We start from the raw sequence: 13,389 nt of genomic DNA on the forward strand, positions 1-13,389 counted from the left end.
AGTGGAGTTGAGGAAAATCCGCAAATAGAGGCATTAAATTGTTAACAACTAAAAGGTATTTTGGGAAAAAATAATTTTAGCAAGAAAAAGTTAAGAATGGGAAATAGAATTAGTGAATAGAATGTGGACATTTCACTAAATTCAACAGTGGACCAGAAAATATCTGTATCATTTTATAAAAAGGAAATGACGTCTGCTTTCCGCTCTGACTTGTAAGGAAGTTGGAAGTCATCCCAACAAGAAAAAGTTGAACAAAGAGAAAAATCAACTCTTCTTAAATCCATTAGCGAAGTGAGGTCACGGGACAAACCGCCGTCCCCAAAGTTGGAGAGACAGACAGACACAGAGAATCACAACTTACCTGAGCAAAACCTCCAGGAACCAGCTGGGGGTGGAAAACCTGGACTGTAATTGATGAATTGCTGGAAGCTCTGAGAGTTTAAAAACTCTAGGGGTGCCATTCGTGGAGGGCCCCCGCGCTTTTGTGAGTGTTACCTCCAGGAACCCTATCAGGTTCTCACAGTGAAAATCAGAGAAAACCCCCTTATGCTTCTGGCAGGGACAAGGGAAGCAACCATTTTGAAATGCACCAGAGCATTCTGTTCTTAACAAGGCCTGCCCTCAGGAGAGTTTATTTTACCAGAGCTTAACTGACCTGGGGGAAGGGAAATTCTCAGCTTCAGCCCCCACTAGCCTTCCACATGGAGAAGGGAACTACTTGCTCTCGCCCCTCTCGCCCTCCTGTCCCACCTAAAGAGGGAAGGGAAATAATGAGAAGCACCTGTGAAGCTTACAGCCCAGGCGCAGAGACTTGCTAAAACATGAGACCTAATTAAAGGGCTACAGAATACACCCTTCCCCACACTTTACCTCCACATTCCTAAAGGCCTAATTATCAGAGTTCCTTTTACATCATGTCTACTTTTCAACAAGAAATTACAAAGCATACTAAATGGCAAAAGCAAAAACAAAACCACGGTTTGAAGAGGCAGAGCATGTATCAGAAGTAGACTCAGGGCAGAATGTTGAAATTCTCAGGCCAAAATGTGAAACAACCAGGATTAATATGCTAAGGACTCTAATGGAAAAAGGAGACCACATGCAGGGACAGTTGAGTTACATAAGCAGAGAGATGGACATTGCACGAAAAAAATCAAAAAACGCTAGACATCAAAACCACTGTAACACAAATGAAGAATGTCTTTGATGGCTTATTAGTAGAAGAGACACAGCTGAAGAAAGAATCTCTGAGCGTGAGGATTTGTTTGTCAATAGAAACTTCCAAAATGGAAAAGCGAAGAAGAAAAGAAAACTGAAAAAAGGAACAACACCGGAGAACTGAGGAACAATTACAAATGGTGTTACACACGCATATGAATACTGGAAGGAGAAAGGAAAAGAAAAAATATTTGAAGCAATAATGACTGCAAATGTCTCCAAATTAATGTCAGATACCAAACCACAGATCTGGGAAGCCTGAGAATAAGTAGGATAATTGTCCCAGAACTACACGTAGGCATATCATATTTAAACTGCAGGAAATCAAACACAAGGAAAAATCTTGAAGTCAGGGGGAAAAAAGAAACACTACCCATAGAAGAGGAAAGACAAGAATGACATTCAGCTTCTCAGAAACCATGCAAGCAAGTGGAGTAGCATGAAATGTTTAAAGTATTGACAGGAAGAAAACACCAACTTGGAATTCTGTATTCTACAAAATTATTCTTCAAAAGTGAGGGATAAAGAAAAACTTGCTCACAGGAACAAAAATCGAGGGAATTTGTTGCCAAGCCATCTGCTTTGTAAGAAATATTAAAATAAATTATTCAGAGATAAGGAAAATGACATAGGTCAGAAATTTGGATAAAGGGAGGAAGAGGGCAGGCGTGGTGGCTCACAGCTGTAATCACAGCACTTTGGGAGCCTGAGGCAAGAGAGTCACTTGAGCCCAGGAGTTCGAGCCCAGCCTGGGCAGCATAGCGAGACCTCATCTCTACAAAATTAAAAATTTTAAAAATGAGGCTGGGTGCGGTGGCTCATACCTATAATCCCAGCACTCTGGGAGACCAAGGCGGGCAGATCATCTGAGGTCAGGAGTTTGAGACCAGCATGGTCAAAATGGTGAAACTCCGTCTCTACTAAAATTACAAAAATTAGCCAGGCATGGTGGCGGGTGCCTGTAATCCCAGCTACTTGAGAGGCTGAGGCAGGAGAATCGCTTGAACCCAGGAAGTGAAGGTTGCAGTGAGCTGAGATTGCACCATTGCACTCCGGCCTGGGCAATGAGAGCGAAACTACATCTCAAAAAAATTTTTTTTAATAAAAAATAAAAAATGATTCATTGCTTGGGAAATACTCTCTGGATTGTTCAATTTATAGCCGAAAAGTGTTTTAGTTTATGATTTAAGGAAGATGAGGAAAAATGAAGTATGCTGAACTTGAACAGTATGAAACATGTTTTAGATGATGACTGAATCGTGGTCATCAGAAATATGCTTCTTTCTGGCCGGGCACAGTGGCTTATGTCTATAATCTTAGCACTTTGGGAGGCTGAGGCGGGCAGATTGCTTGAGCTCACAAGTTCGAGACCAGCCTGGGCAACATGGTGAAACCCCATCTCTAAAAAAAAAAATTAAAAATTAGCCTGGCGTGGTATTGTGTGCCTGTATTCCCAGCTACTGGGGAGGCTGAGGTGAGAGGATGGCTTGAACCTGGGAGGTGGAGGTTTCAGTGAGCCAAGATCGTGCCACTGCGCTCCAGCCTGAGTGACAAGACCAAAACTCCATCTACAAAAAATAAAAACAGCCTGGCATGGTGGTGCACCCCTGTAGTCCCAGCTACTCGAAAGGCTAAGGTGAGAGGATCGCTTGAGCCCAGGAGCTGGTAATTACAGTGAGCTATGATCGCACCACTGCACTCCAGACTGGACAACGAAGTGAAACCCTGTCTCAAAAACAAAACAAAAAAGTAAGGAAGAGGATTATAGAGGAGATAAATAAGGTAAAGTAATTTTGTATATGCTCTGTTCTTAATTGATAAAAGTCTTAATTGTTCAAAATAATAGCAGCAAAAACCTGCTTGATTATGTATGCTTATATGTAAGTGAAATACATGACAGCCATAATATAAGAGACAGGAGGGAGGAATTAGGAGAATTTTATTATTATAAAGTACTTGCACTATCTATGAAGCAGTATAATATTATTTGAAAGAGGACTTGGATTCATTGCAAATATATATTGCAAATTCTAGGCCCACCACTAAAAAATAAGAATAATTGATGTGTAAGAAATCAGAGAAAACAGAACCATATAAAGTGCTCAGTGAAAACCACAAAAGGGCTTAGCATGGTAGCTCATGCCTGTAATCCCAGCAATTTGGGAGGCCGAGGCAGGAGGACGGCTTGAGCCCAGGAGTTTGAGACCAGCCTGGGCAACAAGGCAATACACCATCTCCACAAAAATTTTTTAAAAATTAGCCAGGCATGGTGGTGTACACCTGTGGTCCCAGCTACTCAGGAGGCTGAGGTGGGAAGATCACTTGAGCCCAGGAGGTTGAGGCTGCATTGAGCCATGGTCGTGCCACTGCACTCCAACCTGGGTAACAGGGTGGAAAAACTCTTAAGTCCCACAGTGTTCTTGCTCCTGGGGGAGGGACTCTGCCATACAGGTAAAATATATCTTCATGTCCTCAATTCCTCAAAGTTTGTTTTGTTTTGTTTTGTTTTGTTTTTGAGATGGAGTCTTGCTCTGTCGCCAGGCTGTAGTGCAGTGACACAATCTTGGCTCACTGCAACCACTTCCTTCTGGATCCAGGAATTCTCCTGCCTCAGCCTCCCGAGTAGCTGTGCAACCCGAGTAGCTACAGGCATGTGCAACCACTCCCAGATAATTTTTATATTTTTAGTAGAGACGGGGTTTCACCATGTTGGCCAAGATGGTCTTGATCTCTTGACCTCGTGATCCACCTGCCTTGGCCTCCTAAAGTGCCGGGATTGCAGGCTTGAGCCACTGCACCCAACCCCTCAAAGTTTTTATACAATGCACATAGTTGGATGTTTTGAAGGGCCAATATTTGCATTCTTCATCTACCGGATTCTGAACAAAGTGGAGAAAAAATTAAATATTCTGATTTCAAACGCTGAATCTTCCTTTCTCTTACATTGTTCATTATTTATTTGTTCCTTTATCATATTACAAGAATCTGAGGGTTATTGGGACAATCCAATGTTAAAACACACATCTGCCTAAGGACAGAGCAAGCATCAGCTCCTCTCTATATTTACCAACCCATGTTATACATCAAGCACTCTCACTCTCTCATAAGGAAACTAAAACATCTGAATTGCTATGGTGGGACCAGGGCCAATCAGGCACACGAGGCGCCATCCCCAAAGCTCACCTTACTTTTAGGGTCCATGAAAAGGTTTTAATTTATTTTAAAATCAGAAGAAAAAATAAACTTTGGGGATCAAAGATTATATTCATCTTTATACCAATACAGCCATAAAATGTAATTCATATATTTTATAATTTTCGTGTGGAAACCACAAAGACAAAGGTGCCTTAGGCCCGCAATAGTCACAATATTGCCCTGGGAAGGAGGTTATCCTGATTCAATGCAAGCAAAATTCAGGCAAGGAAACAGGAAATTGGATGTTTTATTCAGAGAAAATAAGAATTAATTTCTCTTTCCTCCCCGACACAAGTTCAGTGGTCCTAGCCAGACTTTCCTTCCCTTATTTTCTCCCATTTTGCTAATGCCATCATAACAATAAGTTACAAAGTGATGTTAATAAGTTTTCTTCTATATGCAGAATGTACAAGAACACATCATTGAATCTTCTCATCTCTAAATTATTCATTATTTATTTATTCTTTTATCATATTAATAGGATCTACTTCAGAGGGTTATTGGGACAATCCAGTGTTCAAACACACATCTACCTTGAGGACAGAACAACTATTGCAAATGGAGTGTCCTCTACGTCAAGTGAAGGTCTAAAGGAACTCTAGCTGTGAAAGCAGTACAGATGGATTCCAACCTTTCTGTACGTCATCCACTAAGTTCTCATGCCTGGAGATTCTAATGGACAGAGGACCAGGCGAGTTCAATTAATGGATCTCAGGGCTTAATGAAATGACCCAGAGTTTTCATTCACAAAAAACCATACTCACAACTATCATTTATGGGGACACAACATGCAAAATATTGGGCTAAGCAGTAACTGGGCATTTCCTCTTAGAATCCTCAAAATTGTATGTGATGAATACCCAGCTATTTGTACCAATGAAGAAAGAGATTTGGTGAGGCTGAATCCCGGGCCCAGGGCCAGAAAGTGGCAGAGCTCAGATGGAAACCCAGATTCTTACATGTGGGTTTAAGCCAAGCGGAGGCACCCTCTTCTGACCTGGCGGAGGGTGGCTGCCCACGTCGAAGGACACAGGCTACAGATTTTGTGACTGTGGTGAGACTAAAATCATGGCAGTCCAGAAACTGATGCCCAATTCCTGTTCACTGGTATTAACAATATCCCAACAGTTAACACTCTTACAAGTAGAACGAATTGTGTACTAGCCACAAAAAGGGGTATGACTTTGATTGTCCTATACTTTAAGTGAATGTCTAAAGAAACTTTAGCTGTGAAAGCAACATTAATGGATTCCAGCCTGCCTGTATCTCATCCATTAAGTCCTCATGCCTGAAGAAGCTAATAATGTCAGCTCATCATGTGATAGTCAATGTGTACAAATATAAACCTGGAAAAAAAATATTTCTAAATATGAAATAAACAAATAATAAAACCAAGTAAAATATAATTTTATATATTTAAATTTATAGCAATGAAAATTATGAGTATAGACTATAAAATAATATCATCTAATCCATGTTAATACACTGTAGTCTTCCTTAAGTATAAATACAAGCTAAGTATCCAAAGAGTCAACCCCAGAAGTACTGCAATGATTGGAAAGGCTAAATCAGGTTTCAGCTGGACAGCAGACAGGGACAGTCATCTAAATTAGTGTTCTTCGAGGCATGGTCCATGAACTGATGCTGGCTCACAAGCTATTTGTTGATAGTCTGAGATAAGATAGTAAGAGAAGTTGAGAGTAAGCATTTGTTATTAAAACACCAGGGATTCCATCTAAGTCCCATTGCTCACCAAACAGAAAGCCAATCACTGAGACAAGTATTGGCAGGGAAGAAGGCTTTATTCAGGTGCCACAGCTGAAGAGATGAGAGATCTGTCTCAAATCCCCAACCAACCAAAATTAGGGGTGTATGTAGCAGGGAGGAAATGTGTGGGAAAACAGGAGTTAGGAAGGGGTAAGGAAGAGGAGTTGGTTAACAGGAGGCAAGTGGTCAGTTAGACAATCATGAAGGGTAAGGGATCTGGCCTCTCATTGGCCAGATGCAATGATCTTGTAAGTTTCAGTTCCTTGATACTATCTGGGAGGCCTGATGGTTTCCCGAGAAAGGAACTCAAATAAGACAAAGATAACTTTCTAAAGTTTTAACACTGGGCCAATTTCTATGTTTATTCAAAAGAAACCATGAACATCAGTTCTATGGCACAATTGGGCTGGTTTCATGTTTAGAGACATTCATAGCAACTTATTTTTTACAAAATCCATGCATGTGATCAGTGGACTTATCTCACTGATATTGGTATAGACCAACTAAATTACTGCAGAACTTGTGGGTTCAGTAGCCTATAGTATGAGCTGCACATGGTCCTGTGCAGTAGACACTGATGTTGGTTTAAGATGAGCTGGAAATTTTAAAAATATATAAAGGATCTTTCATTGCAGATAGCTTGAGAGGCATTGATCTCAAAGAGGAGATGTTCCAGGCGTTACTACTAAATCTTTTCTCCATGATAGTGGATTTTTTTTTAACAGGGTCTTTCTCTATCACTGAAGCTGGAGTACAGTGGCATGATCATGGCTCACTGCATCCCTGACCTCCAGGGCTCAAGTGATCTTCCCACCTCAGCCCCACTAGTAGCTGGGACTATCGGCTCAGCCACCACGCCCAGCTAATTCAAAAAAAAAAATTTTTTTTTTTGTAGAGACATGGTCTCATTATGTTGCTCAGGCTGGTCTCAAACTCCTGGGCTCAAGTGACTCTCCTGTCTCAGCCTCCTAAAGTGCTGGGATTACAGGTGTGAGCCAACACACATGACCTTGGAGGCAATTTTTAATCTGTTACTTATCTCTTCTGTGCCTGGGTCTCATTGTGCACATGTAGACACTCAACTGTAGAACAAACTGGGGAGACCATTATGCAGGACTTACGAGCAGGCTGAGAACTGACCAGTTTGCAGATCTGTTAAAGAGGCAGGCAGAGGAACTCCCCTTCTGGGAAGTTGGACACTGAACCTTTGTAACACCTATGTTCCCAAAGTCATTAGGGAGTCAAGTTCAATTCCTACTAATGCTTTAATTTATCTTAATAAATAATGCAGGCCAGGCATGGTGGCTCACACCTGTAATCCCAGCACTTTGAGAGGTTGAGGCTGGAGGATCACTTGAGCCCAGGAGTTAAAGACCCCATTTCTACAAGAAATTATTAAAGAAATTGCCAGCCATGGTGGTGTGCACCTATAGTCCCAGCTACTCTGAAGGCTGAGATGGGAGGATTGCTTAAGCCCAGGATTGTGCCACTGCATTCCAGCCCGGGTGACAGAGCAAGACCCTATTTCTAAAAAGAAAAGAAAAGAAAAAGAAAAAAGAAAGGAAGAATACGATAATTCTACTGCAACAGTGAAAACCTCACATGTAATAGTTCAAGGAAACATCTTAGCAGCACTAAATTTTTGAAAAATGGTCTTTCATCAAGTGATCTATTAGAAACATTTTATCTTAGCTGCATCAAAGATTAGTTTTTTTAAGTGCTTTTGAGAATGTGAGTTATCTAGTTGTGATATATTTGGTCATCTATTTTTACTTCAAAGCATAAACCTTTTAAAATCAGTATGGATGAGCCTCTCTTTTTTCATAAACACCTCCAACAGACTTACAAGTTATATCGAGCCTCACTCTGATTAAAATTGGTATTTTAATTTTTAAAAGCATTTCCAGCTTGAGACTTTAGCTTTTTTATCCTCAACCCCACAACTCAGGGTCTCTTCATTTTCTGTGACAGATAAGAAAGGTGGTTCCCAGGTGTTCCTAAAAACACTCAATTCCTATCTATGTGTCTGCCAAATTCTATGACTGGCATTCATTCAACATTTAGCATGCAATTATGGATCAGGCACAGAGCAAAGAGCTCAGTGGAGGAGGTGCTTCATGGGTTGCTTTGCGTCTAAATCATTAATGGGTATTCTAATTCTCATCAAAACTGAAGGAGAAGCCAGCCAAAAGAAAAGACTAAATTTCTTGTTACAATACCAAGTTGCTACCCACTTTACAGTTATCACACATGAGACACGTGTAACCATAAGGGGACCAGATAACTAGGTAACTGCTGAGAGCGGTGGCATGCAGCTGTAGTCCTGGCTACTCAGGAGGCTGAGGTGGGAGGATCCCTTGAGCACAGCAGTTCAAGGCTGTAGTGCCCTGTGACTGTGCCTGCGAATAGCCACTGCACTCCAACTTGGGCAACAAAGTGAGGCCCTGTCTTAAAAAAAAAAAAAAAAAAAAAAAAGCCAAGAAGACCAGATATTTAACTATGTTATGAGTGCATGGATGACCCCAGAAAGGCCAAAATCAAATACTATTTGTTGCTAAAACCCACTGTATTAGTCCGTTCTCACACTGCTGTAAAGAATTACCTGGGACTGGGTAATTTATGAAGAAAAGAGGTTTAATTGACCCACAGATCTGCAGGCTTTACAGGAAGCATGGTTGGGAGGCCTCAGAAAACTTACAATCATTGCAAAAGGTGAAGGGGAAGCAAGCACGTCTTACCATGGTGGAACAGGAGACAGTGAAGGGGGAAGTACCATACACTTTCAAACAACCAGATCTCGTGAGAACTCACTATCGTGAGAACTCACTATCATGAGAACAGCAAGGGGCAAGTCCACTCCCATGATCCAATCACCTCCCACCAGGCCCTTCCCCTGACAAGTAGGGATTACAATTCAAAATGAGATTTGAGTGGGGACACAGCCAAACCATACCACCCACCAAAACCTACTACAATGCTGTATAGAATGAATACTTTTCAAGTTATTCTTTCTGAAAAACATTACCCCAAACACAAAGTCATTTTTTAAAATAACCATTTTCTTATCCTCGCAGTTTCTGTGAGTACTGCAGGGATAGCTTGTATCTCCTCTATGACTTCTGGGACCTCGGGAGGAAGACTCAGGGATGTCTGGAGGTGACTCAATGGTGGGCTGGAATCATCTGAACACTTGGTTACTCAACATGGGCAGTGTCAGCCAGGTCCTCAGCTAGGATATACTACACATAGCTCTCCGTGGAGCTGCTTGGGGTTCCTTTCAGCATGGCTGTTAGATTAAGAGCAAGTGTCCCAAAGAAAACTAGGTGGACAACTTTAATGATCTAGCCTTCTACTGTCATCATAAGCCTGCCAAGTTTCAAGGAAAGGGAGAAGAGATGTCCACCTCTTAATTAGAGGTATGTCAAAGTCACGTTATAAGAACAGTACATTGGATGGAAGATAATGTTGCAACCATCTTTGGGAAATAAAAATCTGCCACAAGTATGGAATAAATAAACAACGTGTGACTCAATGATATTACAGACAGGCTTTTCTCAAATATTTTGAGCTCTCCTTTAAAAACACAGATCGATAGCATTTTTGCACCCCCTTGAGGTTAATCAAGGCCTGGTGACTTGCTTTGGTCAATGAAAATGGATGGAAACAACCTATGTAACTTACTGCAGGAAGCATTTGCAGTTGATCCTCATTATTCACAAATTCCATATTTGCAAATTTGCCTGCTTGCTAAAATATCTTTGTAACGCCACAGTCAATACTCACAGCATTTTCTGGTCACTCTCAGACATATGCAGGCACAGAGCTTTGGAAAATACAGGTTGCCCAGTGCACACATTCCTAGCTGAAGTTGGATGAGGCAAGCTCTGTTTTGTTTTAGCTCTCGTGCGGTAGACAATGTCCATTTCACAGTCTATGGAGTGCCACCGTTTTTGCATTTTTGTGCTTTTTGTTTGCTGTTTAAAACAGTCCTCAGGCGTATGGAGGCGTGCACCTGTGATCGCAGCTACTCGGGAAGCTAGTGGGGCAGGAGAATCGCTTGAACCTGGGACACGGAGGTTGCAGTGAGTGGAGATCACACCACCGCACAACAGCCTGGGCGACAGGGTGAGACTCCATCTCAAAAACAAAAACAAAACAAAACAAAAAACAGCCCCCAGGCTTAGGGCTGATGTGCTGTCTAGTGTTCCTAAGTGCAAGAAGGCTGTGATGTGCATTATGGAGAAGACATGTGTGTCATTCAGTCATGAGTTATAATGCTGTTGGTTGTGAGTTCAATGTTAATGAATCAACAACACCTGTTAAATAAGATATATTTATGCAGAAACACACATAAAACAAGGTTATGTATTGACTGGTTACTGAAAATAGCGTGACCAGAGGCTTACAGGAACTTAACTCTATATTTCCCCTGGGAGCAATGGGTCAGTATTTGCTAAGTCGGTGTTTATGGTTACTTTAAGGAATGTAACTACCACAAATAATGAGAACTGGCTGTATTACTGGTGTGGGTCTCTCAGTGTTCTCTTCCCTTGCCAGGGTGATCATGGAGGCGCCACGCTGTACCATCTCATGGAAAGGGGCTGTCCAAAATCCTCATTCAGAACCAGAGAGGACTCTGCATGAGCAAGTAATCAGCTGTTGCTTATGGCCAGTGCTATGTGAAGTTGTTTCCACAGCATAACTTAGTCTTTCCTCACCAAACACAATGCTAAATATCTGTTCCTAAAATACCACTTGTAAGGCCAGGCACGGTGGCTCAGGCCTATAATCCCAGCACTTTCTGAGGCCAAGGTGGGCAGATTACTTGAGCCCGGGAGTTCAAGACCAGCCTGGGCAATGTGACAAAACCCTTTCTCTACAAAAACAACCAAAAAATTAGCCAGGTGTGGTAGCATGCCCCTGTAATCTCAGTTACTCAGGAGGCTGAGGTGGGAGGATTGCTTGAGCCTGGGGAGGCCGAGGCTGCATGAGCCATGATTATACCACTGCACTCCAGCTTGGGTGACAGAGTAAGACCTTGTCTCTAAATAAATGAATAAATGAAGAAATACAAAAATAAAATATTGCTTGTTAACTGAAGATAAATAGTACTTTTGAAAGACAAAAAGAAGAAACATTTGGGTGGTCTGCCCCTCCCCCATCAGCTCATAGATTTCCAAATGTGGAAAATAGAACTTATCTCAAAATTTGCTGTAAAACTTAAATAAAATATCTGCTTCATAGTGTCCATAAACATTGATGCAATATAAGCTAATAAAAAATTACTTTAATTGACAAGAAAACTAACTCAATTATTTTGAAATAACAATATAAAACTTGAATGAAGATTGTTTATGAACTTTAATTTAAAAAATTTAAAGTTTGTTAAACTTTATTAAACTTTATTAAACTTGTTCTAAACTGAAATCCTACGATTTTGAAATAAATCCTTTTCTTTCCTTCCTCTGCTCTTTTATATGACTAGTTACTGCCTTGTAAATACAGATAATGCAGCCTAGTCACCTGCTATTACCTTCACTAATTGCATATTCCAAACCCTAAAAAATAAATGTCTCCAAATTTAGCCTCAGATTTTCCGCAAATAAAATATTGCCCTCCAAAAGACATTGATAAATGTAAAAATATTCTGTAGATTAAAATAACAGATTTATTAAGCAATGACATAAATTACATCCTTTTTCTTTTTTAAAAAAAGACCTGTGATAAAGTTGTATTTTCAACTTTGCAAAGTCACCTAAGCAATGGATCACATCTGTTACATAGTTAAACTAAACAAGCTATTTTTAAAAATAAGTAAACATTCATTATTTAGCCTTTATTAAGTAAATCAAACTTAGCTCTGCATAATAATGTATCTGACAGAACCACTAGAAAGTGCCATGAGTCCTCAGGCCACTGCACAGTTGTTTGGGCAGGGAAGGGCAAGGAAAAGAGAAGACATCAAATGCTTTAGAAGCGCTAGGCCCATACAATGGATATTTTCTGGCAATTAAAAAGAAATTAAGTACTGGTAATGCTACAACATAAAGGAAAACATTACACTAAGAGTAAGCAGCCAGTTGCAAAATATCACATATAATTGTTTTTTTGTTTGTTTGTTTTGAGACGGAGTTTCACTCTTGTTGCCCAGGCTTGAGTGCAATGGCAGGATCTCGGCTCACTGCAATCTCTACCTCCCTGGTTCGAGCGATTCTCCTGCTTCAGCCTCCCGAGTAGCTGGATTACAGGCATGTGCCACCACACCTGGCTAATTTTGTATTTTCAGTAGAGATGGGGTTTCTCCATGTTGGTCAGGCTGGATTAGAACTCCCAACCTCAGGTGATCTGCCCGCCTTAGTCTCCCAAAGTGCTGGGATTACAGGCATGAGCTAAATATCACATATTATAATACATGATTCCATTTGTACGAAATATCCAGAAGAGGCAAATCGATAGAGACAGAAAGTAGATTTGTGGCTGCAAGAGGTTGGGGCAAGGGAGATGAACAGTGATTGCTAAAATACATGGAGTTTCTGTTTGGACTGATGGAATATTCTAGAATTAGAAATTAGTAGTAATGATGTTTGTATAACATAGTGAATATACTAAAAGTCACTGAATTGTACACTTTAAAATAGTGACTGATGCTATGCGAATTATATCTCAAAAAATATTTTAAAGCACCAGGTGCACTGTTTTAGTCTATTTTCTATTGCTTATAACAGAAAATCTGAATCTGGGTAGTTTATAAAGAAAAGGAATTTATTTTCTACAGTTATGGAGGTTGGGAAGTTCCAGGTCAAGGGGCCACGTCTGGTGAGGGCCTTCCTGCTGGTGGGGACTCTCTTCAGAGTCCTGTGACAGCACAGAGCATTACATGGTGATGGGGTTCAGTGTGCTAGCACAGGTCTCTCTCCTTCCTCTTATAAAGCCACAAGTCCCATTCTTGTGCTAACCCAATAATCCATTCATCCATTAACCCATGGATGGATTGATTTCAGAGCCCTCATCACCCAATTACCTCTTAAGGCCCCACCTTTCAATACTGCCATATTGGGGATTCAGTTTCAACATGAGTTTCCGGAGAGACAAACATTCAAACCATAGCACACATCCGCTAGGATGATTAGAATCCCAAAACCAGATAATAACACGTGTTGACGGGGATGTGGAGAAATAGAATGCTCAGTGAGAATGTAAAGTGGCAAA

Source organism: Chlorocebus sabaeus, chromosome 13 (assembly GCF_047675955.1).
Source record: "Chlorocebus sabaeus isolate Y175 chromosome 13, mChlSab1.0.hap1, whole genome shotgun sequence".
Lineage (NCBI taxonomy): Eukaryota > Metazoa > Chordata > Mammalia > Primates > Cercopithecidae > Chlorocebus > Chlorocebus sabaeus.